Genomic DNA, 13,831 nt, shown 5'->3' with positions numbered 1-13,831 from the left:
GCTCCAAATTCAGGACAAGAGTTCGTCCTTTCAGTTCTCACAATCCCCACATATCTGTGATGTTCCTACTTAACCCATTGGGTTTTAATTGTGCCTTTATATATTTGTTTTCCCCTAATATATGTGAGCTCCTGGATGGGGCTATGTTTTATGTCTCCAGGGCCCATAGGTTAAACCATACAGTAGATACTCAAAAAATGTGTGCTCATACTACTCCATGCAGTTCCAAAGTCATTTTTACTTAAGTCTTCCGGAATGGGGCTCCTGATCAACACTTTGTAGTTGAGGAAATAGAGGCTGAGATATGGGTTTGTGTTCATGCAGGATCTCCAAGCCTGAGTAGACCGTGAGCTTCTTTCTTCTGAGTCCCAGACCAACTCACTTTGGAGTCTACCAAAAGGCTCATTCATGAATTTGCTAAGGAGCCACTGAGGGACTAAAGAGATGGTGGGTATAGGAACTAGAAAAGTCCAATCAAATGTAAGGCCTTAGCGCTCTCCTCCTTGGTCAGAGAGGCTGATCTCTTGGGGATTCAGATTAGAAGGACAAATTTCAATAACAACCAGAGCAGCAATCGCCCTTTGTTGAACACTTTCCATAGCCAGGGTCTGTGCTAAGCATGTTGGTTGGAGTATCTCATTTACTTGTCATACATAAACCATATTGTAGCTGTCAACACTTCCATTTCACAGAACAAGTCTTGAGGCTCAGGGAATTTAGGTGATTTGCCTGGAGTCATGCCATTAGGAGAAAACTAGGATGCAGTTCTCGCCTAAAACATGGTCACTCTACAGCAACATTCTCATAACTCCTCCAGAGGCCAATGCTTCCATGTTATAAATATGGAGACTGAGGGTCAGAAATGAAAAAGTACCCATCCAAGATCATAAAGGTGCCAGAACCAAGAGTAGAGTGTTTTTTTATTTTATGTCCAGCACATTCCTGACCCCGTGGTAACCCCAGGCCCATCTGCTTTTCTGACCTTTGGGCAGTTAGAGAATAATAGGGGGAAAACCTTACCTCTTCTCAGAAATCAAGGCAAGTGCCAAGTTGGGTTAGCCTCCCCAGGCAGTTTTGTAGCACAAATACCAGCCTGGTTGCTGCAGTTCACTAGGTTTTATGATCAAGGATGACGTAGTTTCTTCACTCTCTTGCAAGCTATTCAACTCCACAGTCAACGAACAGCCTTTCTGGGGCAGAACAAGAGGCAAGTCTTAGAGGAGCTGTCTGCAAAGATCATCAAGGCTGGCCTTTTTTATCAGAAAATAAAAGCATGACTCATTGACTGTGTAGCCCTAGGCAAATTTCTTTCCTTCTTTGGATCTTGATCTTCCATGCAATATAATTTGGGGAACTGGGTTCAAACATCCAAATGACCTGGGAGCCTGGGGAGAAATACAGATTCCTGGGCCACACTCATTGAGATTCCAATTACGTCTTGGGACTCTGTGTTTTTGCAACTTTCCCAGGGTGTCTTTGATGCATGCCATATTTGGGAATCACAGATATGGATGATTCCCAAGAGCCTTTCCAACCAGAGCACACAGAGTCTATCCATTTACATGGAGAATACACCAAGGCCCAGTCCCCATCTTCAGATGTTGCAATAGTAGGTATACAGCTGAAGGAATACACCCCTTTGTTGGGGTCAAGAGAATAGAGTTAAGACAAAAGGAGGTTTGCTTAGGGAGTGTTCATATAAAGGGCTGCTTTTTTTGGGAGGGGAGGATAATATGATGAGCTTTCTATCACTAGAGAGTTACAAGTTGACAGGCAACCAAGATGAGATGCAGGTCCTTGTTACGGGGAACAAAACACCTTCAGAAGGAGTTGTTAAGGGAGGAAGACATTCTGAAGAATAAGTGTTAATCTTTGGAGTCAGACAAATTGATTTCAACTCTCAGCCTCCTCAAACATGGAAACTTAGCAGACTTGGAGCTCCATTTGTTCACTGAAAAAAAAAAAAGGAATCACCAGATGTATCCACCTCACTCAGACATTGTAAGAAAGACACTATAAATAAATCAGAAAGGGCCTGGCATAGAATGTGACACACAGTAAGTGCTCCGTAAAGGTTTGTGGTCTGCTTTTCCTTTTCTTTTTTTTTTTTTTTCTCTTGTTCATTCCATTGGCATCACTATTAGTTCCCACAAAACCTAAATCTAAATTTAGGGAGAAAGAGCTTCTCACCCAACCTTATTTTCTGTTACGTAAGATGCTGGGGGTTGCACTGAAAACAAAGTCAACAAACAAAAACAGAACAGAGGATGACTATTGGGCAGCAGAGGTTTCTGTGGTTGGCTGAGGACATGATGCATTGGGTGTGGATGAGAATTTTCTGCCCCTGTTTCTTTTAAGTTTCCAAGTGAAACTTCCAGTTGGGGATGAGCCAAGTTCAGAACCCACTCAGCACATCTGTAATTGGGTTAATAGTATTTGGACTTGTTTAATCTATTCATGTGACATCAGGGGGATGTCACAGTCATATAACTTCTCCTTATGCTGAGCTAAAATAACACAATATTTTCATGCAGCAATGACACAGGCAACAGTGGCACTGGGTTCCATACCCTCCTGCCTTATCGCATTCACACCACAGTACAGAATGGAGATTAAGCATTGTCATGCTCCGCACTATTCATACGCTGTTCATAAGACCTTTTTGTCTTATGCCCTATACCTAAGCTGCTTCAATTTCCCTGCCTGTCCCTTGTTTTTTCGGACCTCCATACCTTTTCCCATTCTGCTTCCATAGGTATGTATATTCTTGCCAGCTTTTTTCCTTCTGCCTAACTCTTGCTTTAGTGGACAGTAGCAATTTCTCTATTGGCTGCTCAGAAACAGTTATTTATTCTGATCAATCCCTGATTCTTTTTGGAGGAAAGGAGTAGAGAACCACCTTGGCTTCATTGGGTATGATCTTGGTGGAACTTAAATCAAAGTGTTACATTCTTCCACCGCAGGCTACCTAGGCATAAGACCTGCATGTGGCCAACTAGATTCTTACTCCCAACACTCTGAATTTTGAGTAGAGTGATACAAGAAAGGAACAGCTGGAGTGTGTTGAACTGTAGAGCCTGGGTGATATTTTTTATCTCTTTTTGCTACTAAGACCCTGGAATGATCTGGCTTCTTCAAGTCTCTTTCTCCAGCCTTCCCTCACAGGTTGAAACCTATGAGCCAAGCCCTCTCAAACACTTGTAGTAACTTTCCTTTGGGCCAAACTGTAGCTGCTTCTTGCAGCCTATGAACCATGACATATATATTCAACCATGATCTAATACAGTTTTCTTTGGGAAGCCTTCCTTGAACCCTCAGAGGTGGAGCTCATTTAGTTATTCATGACATCCCTATGGAGGACCTAATGTATACTTGGTTCTGTACTGGGTTCAGGTAATATGAAGTCTTGGTACCTGCCCTCTCCTCTGAAATTCCCAAGCACCACGGATTACCTCTATGTTAGTCCTAACTTAGCATGTTGGAAAACCCTGTGTTTTGTGACTTATCTCCCCCGGAGTCTGTGGAGTCCACAATTACAGTGCAATGCTCCATTCACCTCCAGACATCTACTGCCAAGCATAGTGCCCAGAAAAAAAGTTGATGCAAAATAAATGTGTGTTGAACTCAGTTGACTTACTTCTGGGGACGCCCTGCAAAGCAGTCTCAGCCTTAAATTCAAAACTGCTTTGAGAACTAACCCAGACACTGTTGTATTTGGGAAAGCAAAGGGGAAAAAATGGTTGGAAAAAAAATTGCAATGGATGTGTACTTTGATTGAATGAGGCATTCTTTTGCTGTTAGCCTGTTTTTAAAAAATCACCTCCTAGCAGTAGCCATGACCCAATAATCGCTTTGGTGACTGGATGGAAAGATTTCATCTAGCGGTACTAGTAAAAATCCCAGTAAAAGGGATTCCCATTCCCTCTCTCTCTCTACACCCTCCTCCCTTCCCATAAGGAGCCTTAATGGACCCTCAGTGCACCTCTGACATGATGGAAACTGCAAAGAGATGGAATTTCCACACTGGACAGAGAACAGAAGAATGTTATTTTTCTCCCTGCAACCTTGGAACTGGCACGCTGCCCCTGGGTGGGAAAAGAGGTGTGTGGAGAAAGGAGCTAGAGTAGGGGGGAAGGGCAGCAGAGGCTGAGATGATGGCATGCCAGGCCTCCAGATGTTTGCTCCTTGCAGATGTGTCAGTGACGATTTGACCCACACATCTGGGAGATATCACCACATTTCACATCTGGAGAGTACTTCACAGGTTACAAAGTCCTCTCACTGATGTCTCTAATCGGATTCCCATGGCAGAACAGATACTGTTGTCCCCATTTTATCAATGAGGCTCCTAGAACTGTCACTTGGCCTTGCTTGGGCGGTGATAACAATAACAATGGCAATGATAATGATTGCCAACACTAATAAAGCACTCAGTAGGTACCAGGCACTGATCAAGCACTCTATAACCCTAACTCATTTAATCTACATGGCATGTCTTTAAGATGGACATTTTTATCCCCACACAACAATCTAATAATTTGCTTCAGATCACGCAGAGAGCCAGTGGCAAAGGTGGAGGATTCAAGCCTAGGCAGTTTTCCTTCACACTCTATGTCCTTAAGCATTATTTACTGCCTGACTGCCTGTCTGTCAAAGCTGGGAATAGATTCAAGTCTGACCCTTAATTTCATCTTGCTGCTTATAGCATTAAATAATGATAAAAGTGTGATTCTAGTTAAAAAACATTTATTCATTCATTCACACATGTGCTAGGTGACTACAGCATGCCTGGCACTGGTTTGGTCAGTGGAAACAGAATTGAGAGAGAATAGTCTTCTATTTGGTTCTAAGTGTTACAAGCACAGTGGCCATTCTATCTCCAGCTCCTGAAATTGGGCATGGCACATCTTGGGCACTGAATAAATATGTGTTGAATGAATGGGTTGTACCTGCTCTTGAGAATAAAGACTTATAAGTGGATATATGTTCATTTTCTTATATATTATGTAAAATAGTTAGATAATATAGAGTGTTGAGACCTACAGTGTGGTCTGGAGATGGAACAGATGAGCACAAGAATGTAGGAGATTTCCTGGCACTTCCAATAGTTCAGTACACTTAAAATGGAGAGAGATTGTAAGTGGAGTAACTATCCGACAAGTCCAAACAGATAATCAGGGATATGTTCTGAAAAGTTGGGCATTATATTTTAGAACAGAGGTCAACAAACTTATGTGTTTGTTTTTCTGTTTGTTTGTTGTTTTTGTGTGTGTGTGTGTATGTTTAGAAATGGGGTTTCTCTCTTGCCCAGGCTTGGGCATAAAGGCACAATCACTGCAGCCTCAAACTCCTGGGCTCAGTTGATCCTCCTGGACTCAGTTGATCCTCCTGCCTCAGCCTTCCAAGTACCTGGGACTAGAGTCACAAGTAGCTGGGACTACACCACCATACCTAGCTTAAACTTTGTTCTTTAAAAAGCCATGTAATAAATACTTTAGGCTTTGTGGGCCATACTGTTTCTGTCACAGCTACAGACTTCTGCTTCACAAAAGCAGCCATAGATAGTATATAAATAAATGAGCATAGCTGTGGTCCATCAAAACTTTATTTATGAAAATAGGCAGAGGTCCAGATTTGGTATGTAGTGCATGGCACCATTGATGCAGCATGATCAGATTAGGTTTCCTTTCTTCATTCACTTCATAAGTATTTACTGAATACCTACTATGTACCATGTATAGTAGCAATTGCTTTATTTTTGTTGCTTACAATCCTGTGAGGCAGAAAAAATCAGTTACAGCAGCCTGGCAAGTCCTGTGATGAATGGAAACAAAGGGAGTCATGAGGTCACAGAGAGGGGCCCCTACCTTAAAATTTGGAAGGGTGAACACATCTCACCCTTCTCCAAGGAAGAAATATTTGAACTCCAGCCTAAAGGATGAATAAGGCTAGATGATGAAAATGAAAGAATGTTCCAGATATATAAATGCTGGGGAGTGATAGAGAACTTGCAAGGTTAGTGAGCCTAGAAGAAATTCAGCATACCTGGGGCACAGATTGTGAAAGGAAGAATGGCAGGAATGGAGGCTGAATATTATCAGTCATATCAGTGCTACCCAATAAAAACAAAAGCGTGAGCTACATGTGTAATTTAAAATTTTCTGATAGCCACATTTATTTTTTTATTTTTTGTTTTTCTTCTTCTCCTCCTCCTCCTCCTCCCCCTCCTCCTCCTCCTCCTCCTCCTCCTCCTCCTCCTCCTCCCCCCCCTCCTCCCCCTCTTCCTCCTCCTCCTCCTCCTCCTCCTCTTCTTTTTCTTCTTCTTCTTCTTCCTCTTCTTCTTTTGAGACAGTCTTGCTCTGTTGCCCAGGCTAGAGTACAGTGGCACGATCTTGGCTCACTGCCTCTGGCTCCCTGGTTCAAGTTATTCTTGTGCCTCAGCCTCCCAAGTAGCTGGGACTACAGGCATGCACCACCACACCGGCTAATTTTTGTATTTTTAGTAGGGATGGGGTTTCACCATGTTGCCCAGGCTGGTCTCAAACTCCTGGCCTCAAGTAATCTGCCCATCTTGGCCTCCCAAAGTGCTGGGATTACAGGCATGAGCCACTGCGCTTGGCCCACTAATAGCCACATTAAAACTTTTTTTAATAAACAGGTGAAATTAAAATTAATGTGTTTTGTTTGATCTAAAATTTCGACATTTTAATGTGATTAATATCAATAATTATTGTGAGAAAAACCTCATTACCTTTGAAATCCGTGGTGCATTTTTGACTTGCAACACATGTAAATACAGACTAACCAGTGCTGAATTTCAAGTGCTCAGTAGACACATGTGGCTACTGGATTAAACAGGGCCAGGCCAGATCATTCAGGACCAGTAGGCCAGCAACAATGTCTGGACTTTAGCATGAGTGCAATGGGATTTTTAGGTATCCTTCTGGTAGCAGGGTAGACTGTAATCTTTCAGCTTGTAGTTTCCTTCTAGCTAATTGCAACAAGGTAGGAAGCTCAAAGAAAAGCAAAAATCAGAATAAAGGATGAAAAGAGAATGACTAGCTTTGGATGGAAAAGAGAAAGATACTGTTGCTTTACCAGAAAAAGTGTGAACGTTGATAACGGAACCAAATTCCTAACTGACCAAGATTGATGACAGTCGAGAAGTCAGATGTCTTAGTGAGTCTGGTCACACAATGAAGTCTATCTAAACCTATAAGTCTGGCTAATCATCAGCTCTGTGAATTAACTAGTGACCAGAAACCCTCTCATTCAGAACCTGAGGCTGTCAAAAGAAGAGGACCGGGTCAATCCAGGAAGCCACCTCATTTTCCTTGCTGCCAGTTGCAGATTCAGGTTGTAGAACCCATCTCAGCCTGAGGAGAAGGAGTTTGGCAACCCCTCACCTCTGAGCCTATGAAGGCTGAGACCCATTTCCCAATTGAAGGCTGAGACCCATGTTCTGGGTGGTGGGGTTAGTGTTGGTTATACCTACCACATCTCAGGTGCCTAATTGTCCTTCTGTCTGTTCCAATTCCCCACTTGGCCTCAAAGCTTTAAACCTTAGCGTTCTACTCGATTAACCAAACTCTCCTCCATATCTGACTCCATTATCCAAACACAGGCAATTTGGATGTGCTAAGAGTTGGAATTACTGATTTTTTTAAAAGTCAAATTTGCTATCTCTAGACACATACTCATCTTGGAAAGCTTTAGCAGTTGGAGGTCTTTGGAGGGCAGCTTCTTTCATGAAAAATGAGAAAGATTGGTAATTGATGTATGATTTTTATGTTAGCAGGCATTTCTAAAGTGCTGAAAAACTTTGTTCTCTTAATCGGTTTAGTTTCAGCCTGGAGTTTATATCACTAATTGGATTAGCATGTGTTTTCTTCGTGGATGGTACTTGACTCAGGCTCCGTTCAAATTTATTCATATCTCCCTCAAATAATCACAGAAGACCTACTGTATGTCAGGGGATACAGGTTGAATGAGAGGCAGCTTCTGTGTGTTTCTAAGGAATGAAATAAGTAAATGGACAATTATCATAGTGTGGTTAAGACAATTGTGGAGGAAATAAGAGCTGATGTGGGCTCACAGGGTTTCCAGGCTTGGTCAGGCTCAGAGAAGCCTTCTAGGAGTATCATTAGGCATTGTTATGTTTTTGTGTTCATGAACAGATTGCCTCAGTTCAAATTCAGATTTCATCTGTTTGCTAGTCATACTACATTGAGAAATTTATTTAAAATTTCTTGCCCCAATTTCCTCATTTTTAAAATGAGAATATTGATATTTATACCGATCTCAATGGGTTTTTACATATATTAAATAAATGATTATGTGTGAAGTACTTAATTTCATGCCAGGCATTTAGTGAGTCTGCAATTAATGTAAGCTATAATAATGATCATTAATGAGCTTATCTAAACTCCAAAATGAAGAACAAAGAGGAGTGAGGTGTGCATGTATGTATAGATAAAGGCAGATGTTCCAGAACTTAGAACTAAGAGAACATTGCAAGCTAAGGTAACTAAAGGAAGTTTGGTTTGGCTGCAAAAAATGAGGAGTGGGTAGGGAGTGGATGGGGATGGTAGTAAAAGATAAGCCTAGCAAGGCTGGTAGAATCTACTGTGAAGGGTTTAAGTAGGCTAAAACTTTGGGCAACAGAATTTTTGAGGAAGTGAACGTACAAATTTCAGGCTCTGAAGACAAATTTACAGGTGAATGGAGTTCCAACAGCTGATGCCTTGTATGTGTTAACATGAGTTCCAGGAGAACTGCAAGTGTTTGAGATGAAAGCATTTGGCAGGGAGCTTTGTGGAAAATATTTTTAAATATCAACACAGAGAAATATTTGTAACAACCTGAGGGAAAACCATTCTGCTAGTGGGAGAGAAATATCAAGGTTTGGGTTTAGGTCTTGGATGGCGCATAAAATGTCTGGAAACTAAGTTCTGTCTTTGGTTCCTTGGAAAGAGATTTTGAGATTGAAATTGGTCCTTGCAAATTTCACTTCCTTGGTCTGTGCTGGTATGGTATGCATGCGTGTGTGTGTGTGTGTGTGCGTGCGTGTGTGTGTGTGTCTGTGTCTGTACAGATTAATGGATGAATAGACGCACTATGTCACTGTTGTAAGGACTGAAGAAAATGGGATGTCTGGTCACCTCCCTTTTTACATGTGATCTGTGTTACCTTGACATGTTTTTTATCCTGGAAAGGAATGTGTTCGATATGATGCAAGGGTATGCAGGAGAATGAGCTACTCCTTTCCATGCAAAGCTCAAACAGGCCTCTGGAAAGAACCATAGAGCACCACCCCAGCTCTTAGACAAACTCTTGTAAAAGGACACCACTTCTATGCTCTCTCATACATTTGGAGGAGGAATATAGAGATAATGAGGAGACAATATGGAATCCTGAAATCAAGTGTGCCTGAGGTCTTCTCAGCTAGACTACCCTTCTTTTATTTTTCTAAAATCCCATTTGTTCTTCAAGACTCAGCTCAAGTGCTACCTCCTCTAAGTCTCCTGGGCTCTTCTCCAGCCCCATCTCCTGTGATTATCCACATTTAGACAATGTTCTGACCACACCTAACGGCTTGCAGTTCTCTAAGTGCATTCCTGTGCATCCTCCCACCCACAGACTTTTGTCCAGGCTGCCCCCTCTGCCTGGAGCACCCATCTCTCCCTTCTTGATCTGAGTGGCTCCTACTCATGTTCAAAACTCCACATCAGCAACACATTCTTACCCTCAAGCCTGAGGGTCTTTGACATTGGAATTTAAAGATGTATTTACTCGTATCTGCACCAACAGACAGAGAATTCTCTGAGGGAAGGAGCCATGCAAATTTTTTTATTATTATTATTCATTTGGGAATCCCTATCACCTAGGATAGTAGGTATGTGAGTATGTGGATTGTTGAAGGGACTGGCATCTGTGGTTCTCAAAGCATGGCCCTCTTGATCAGCAGCAATCACATCATATGGAAAGTTTTTAGAAAAGCAAATTATTGGGCCCTACACCAGAACTATTAAATCAGAAACTCTGGAGTGGGACCCAGAAATCTGTGTTTTAACAAGCCTTCTAGAGGACTTTGATGCATGCTAACATTTGAGAACTGCTGGTCTAGAAGAAGGGTTGACCACTGTGATGAGAAGTCCATAGCTCTGAGAGGTTCTGTTGACTTCAGCTTCAACAGAACTCAAAGGTGTCATGAGCTATGGACAAACAGTTCTTAACTTTATTTGGAGGTTAATCCAGGGAACTCTCTGGACAGTCTTCTGTGGATTTAAACTGTGAGAAGGACTCATCCAACTACCCAGGTCTGTCATGGCCTATATCTCCTGCACTCAATTCCCCTATTCTGTGAAAAATGAATTGGTATCGATATGACTCCTCATGGCCTTTATATCTTTTATGGCTACTTTTTTGGCCCCTAAGCACCCTGGGATGTATGTGCATTTTACCTAAATCATATCATCTCTTTTTTTTTCTCAGTCCTTTATATAAACCGTATACTTATGCTATCCTACTACTTCGTATAACTCTATTGATCCCAACTTCCTTTTCTCATTGCCTCGGCACTACCAGATCATTTCTCACCTCCACCACTACTCCTGCTTCCCATTTGGTCCTAGTGAATCCTGGCTCTCCCTTGCAATCTTTATTTCACACAAAGGGATCTACCTCAAAATTGAAAATTGTTCCTAAAACTCTTTTCTTAGACTCTTCCCTGTTTGCTAATCTCCCTTGCAATAGTGTCCAACCACTTTAGTGCTGCAACAGATCCCACTGAAGCTCTGCCCATATTTGTTGCCACTGTAATATCTTCTGGTATGACTTTCCATAGTCGCTGTTCATTTTTCTTTGCCTGAGAGCTTTCTCTGGTGGCCTGAGCCCACTCTGCCCACCGGCAGATAAGACAGATGTGCTGGAGGATTAATGCCCCAGGGAAATCCCTCAACCACTGATGGGCATGATTGGATTAAATACCCCAGCTTCCTAACATCTCAGGTGGGATAATTCTGAGGAGTGTGTCTTCTCCTGGCTCACAGAATTCATCCCCAGGATGATTAAGCTGCAGCTGATCACAGTAGTAATGTGTTTGATACTACTACCTCTTTTCATGACCTTACTATCTTTGCCCTCTTCTCTTCTGGTACTCATTGGAATCATCATCCAGATAATCTACCTGTACTTGAACCTTTGCCTCAGAGTTGGTGATAGGGTTTAAATCTCACCTTGAACTGTAATAATCCCCATGTGTCAAGGGCTGGGCCAGGTGGAGGTAACTGAATCATGGGGGCAGTTTCCCCCATACTGTTCTTGTGGTAGTGAATAAGTCTCATGAGATCTGATGGTTTTATAAATGGGAGTTCCCCTGCACAAGCTCTCATGCCTGCCACCATCTAAGATATGCCGTTGCTCTTCCTTCACTTTCCACCATGATTGTGAGACCTCCCCAGCCATGAGGACCTGTGAGTCCATTAAACCTCTTTCCTTTATAAATTACTCAGTCTTGGGTGTGTCTTTATTAGTAGCATGAAAATGAACTAATACTGTTGGCTTCCAAAGGAACCCAAACCAAGACATGCATTTACAAAGCTCTTGGCAACTGGTCTCTTTTTAACTCTCTGACATCACCTGGCATCTTTCTTCCCCAGTGTGGTTTCTTGGTTCCCCTTCTTCCAAACTGAGATCCTGCTGGCCTGAACACTTACTATTCCCCAAACAAGCCATGCCCTAATTCACCCATTTGGTCTTTGCACATGCTGTTTTCTCTGCGTGCAATATTGGCCATTTTATTCTGCAATGGGTTTCCCCATTTGCAACACCTCACACATTGCACTCCAATGAGCTAGTTGCTTGTCTTTGTATTTGGAATATTTGGATACTCTGTAAGGAAAATGTCTGTGGATGTCTATCTTGGCCACCACTCTTATCAGTGTTTAGTCCAATGAATTGTGCATAATAATGCTCAATAAACAATTGTTCAAAAATATTTGAGTAAATGAATACTTTCATAAGTTAACAGATGTGTTTTTCTGTGGTATAAAGTGGTATACATATGGAAAGAACTATTTCTAATATGATTTTAATAAGCTGACACCCAGACGTTGTCTAAGAAACTTGGTCACCATCTCCGCAGCCTCTGGGAAAAATTCTGTTTGGAGTGCCAAAGATTAAAGAGGGAAATAAAAACATTCAGCTAAGCATGTAGTCCAGGCTGGAATATACATGTTCCAGCCTCAGAAAAATATGGAGATAACAAACTTCCCACTCCCAGGGTAGTCTGTGGCTGGGCTACATGTCAAGCAGAAAGAAAACAGAGCATCTCAAAAACTGTGGTCCTTCACTGCCTTCAAATCCCCCTCATTTTGTCCCTAGGCATGAAGCCCAGATTTCTAAGACTCCACAGATCTCTGCATTTCATCAAGACCCCTGTGGGGAGAGCCCAGGTACCAGGTAGCAGCAGGGGCAAGTTAGTCAGTGATGTCACTGTGTTTTCTACTCAGGGGCTCTGGGCAAGTGGCAAATTCAAATTCTGAATGAAACCTTTGTTAATTTCCCCGTCTGTAAAGCAGAGTAGATTAGACCAATTGCTTTTACATCGTGCTCTTTGGAACCCCAAAGCTCTGAAGAAAATAGAATGGAGCTACTAGGAATTGGGCTACCCCATCCCCTCTTTGATTAGAGAAGCTCTTTTGACTTGGCATTTCAAATAAATTTTGCACTTGAAGAATGGATTCTGTGGCCCAAATTTCTGAGAATGTTTGACTGATTCAATTACATCTGAGGCAGCCCCTCAAGGATATAAAACCCAGCGTCGGAGAAAGTAGATATCGAAATTGGATATAGGGGCTGGGCACGGTGGTTCACGCCTGTAATCCCAGCACCTTGAGGGGCCGAGGCAAGTGAATGCTGAAGGTCAGGAGTTTGAGACCAGCCTGGCCAACATGGCAAAACCTTGTCTCTACTAAAAATACAAAAATACCTACTGGTGGCAGGTACCTGTAATCCCAGCTACTCAGGAGGCTGAGGCAGGATAATTGCTTGAACCTGGGAGGCAGAGGTTGTAGTGAGCCAAGATTGTGCCACAGCACAGTCTGGGCAACAGAGCGACTCTCCATCTCAAAAAAAAAAAAAAAAGATATGTGGTGGCAGGGGTTCATTGTCAGTACATGGAATATCTTTGGGTAAAGCAAATTAAAAACTAGTCTAGCTCTGTTTGGGGTAGGATGGGGTTCCTCAGGATATAAATTCCATTGTTTTGGCTGCTTCTTCACTGGCTTCTCCATAGCATCTCTTAGTGTTCCATCATGGTGCTCAGTTAGCAGCAGGCTCAGACAGCTCATGTCATCTTCATCTTGGTAATCATTATCCCTATTGCTCAAATGAGGAGTCATGAGGCTTAAAGGTTAAGTGACTTGTCAATGATCACAGGGCTATAAAGCAGAATAGCAGAACTGGAAACTAGGACTCCTACCTACTCATACTTCCACAATGCCAACACCCATTGCTTCCCTGCTCTACCTTTTGTATTATAAAACTGTTGTATTTTAAGGAATCTTTGCTAACATTTCCCCTTTGACATTTCCCCTGTATACCAGTTTTATAGTACAAAAGGTGTTATAGGGGGGCAACTTTTGTGGCTGAACTTAAATGGTGTCTTATTCTCCTTCCCCCAATTGCTCTGGAAAAATGTCTTCTTTCTACGGAGAAATTTTGCGGATGACTTTCTTAAAACTTCTTTATATCGAGATATAATATACATACAGAAAAGCATGTGAACTTTTAAGTGCTTGATGAATTTTCATAAGCTGAACAGAATTGT

This window comes from Gorilla gorilla, chromosome 13 (genome assembly GCF_029281585.2).
Source record: "Gorilla gorilla gorilla isolate KB3781 chromosome 13, NHGRI_mGorGor1-v2.1_pri, whole genome shotgun sequence".
NCBI lineage: Eukaryota > Metazoa > Chordata > Mammalia > Primates > Hominidae > Gorilla > Gorilla gorilla.
Note: the sequence above shows the minus strand (reverse complement) of the source record.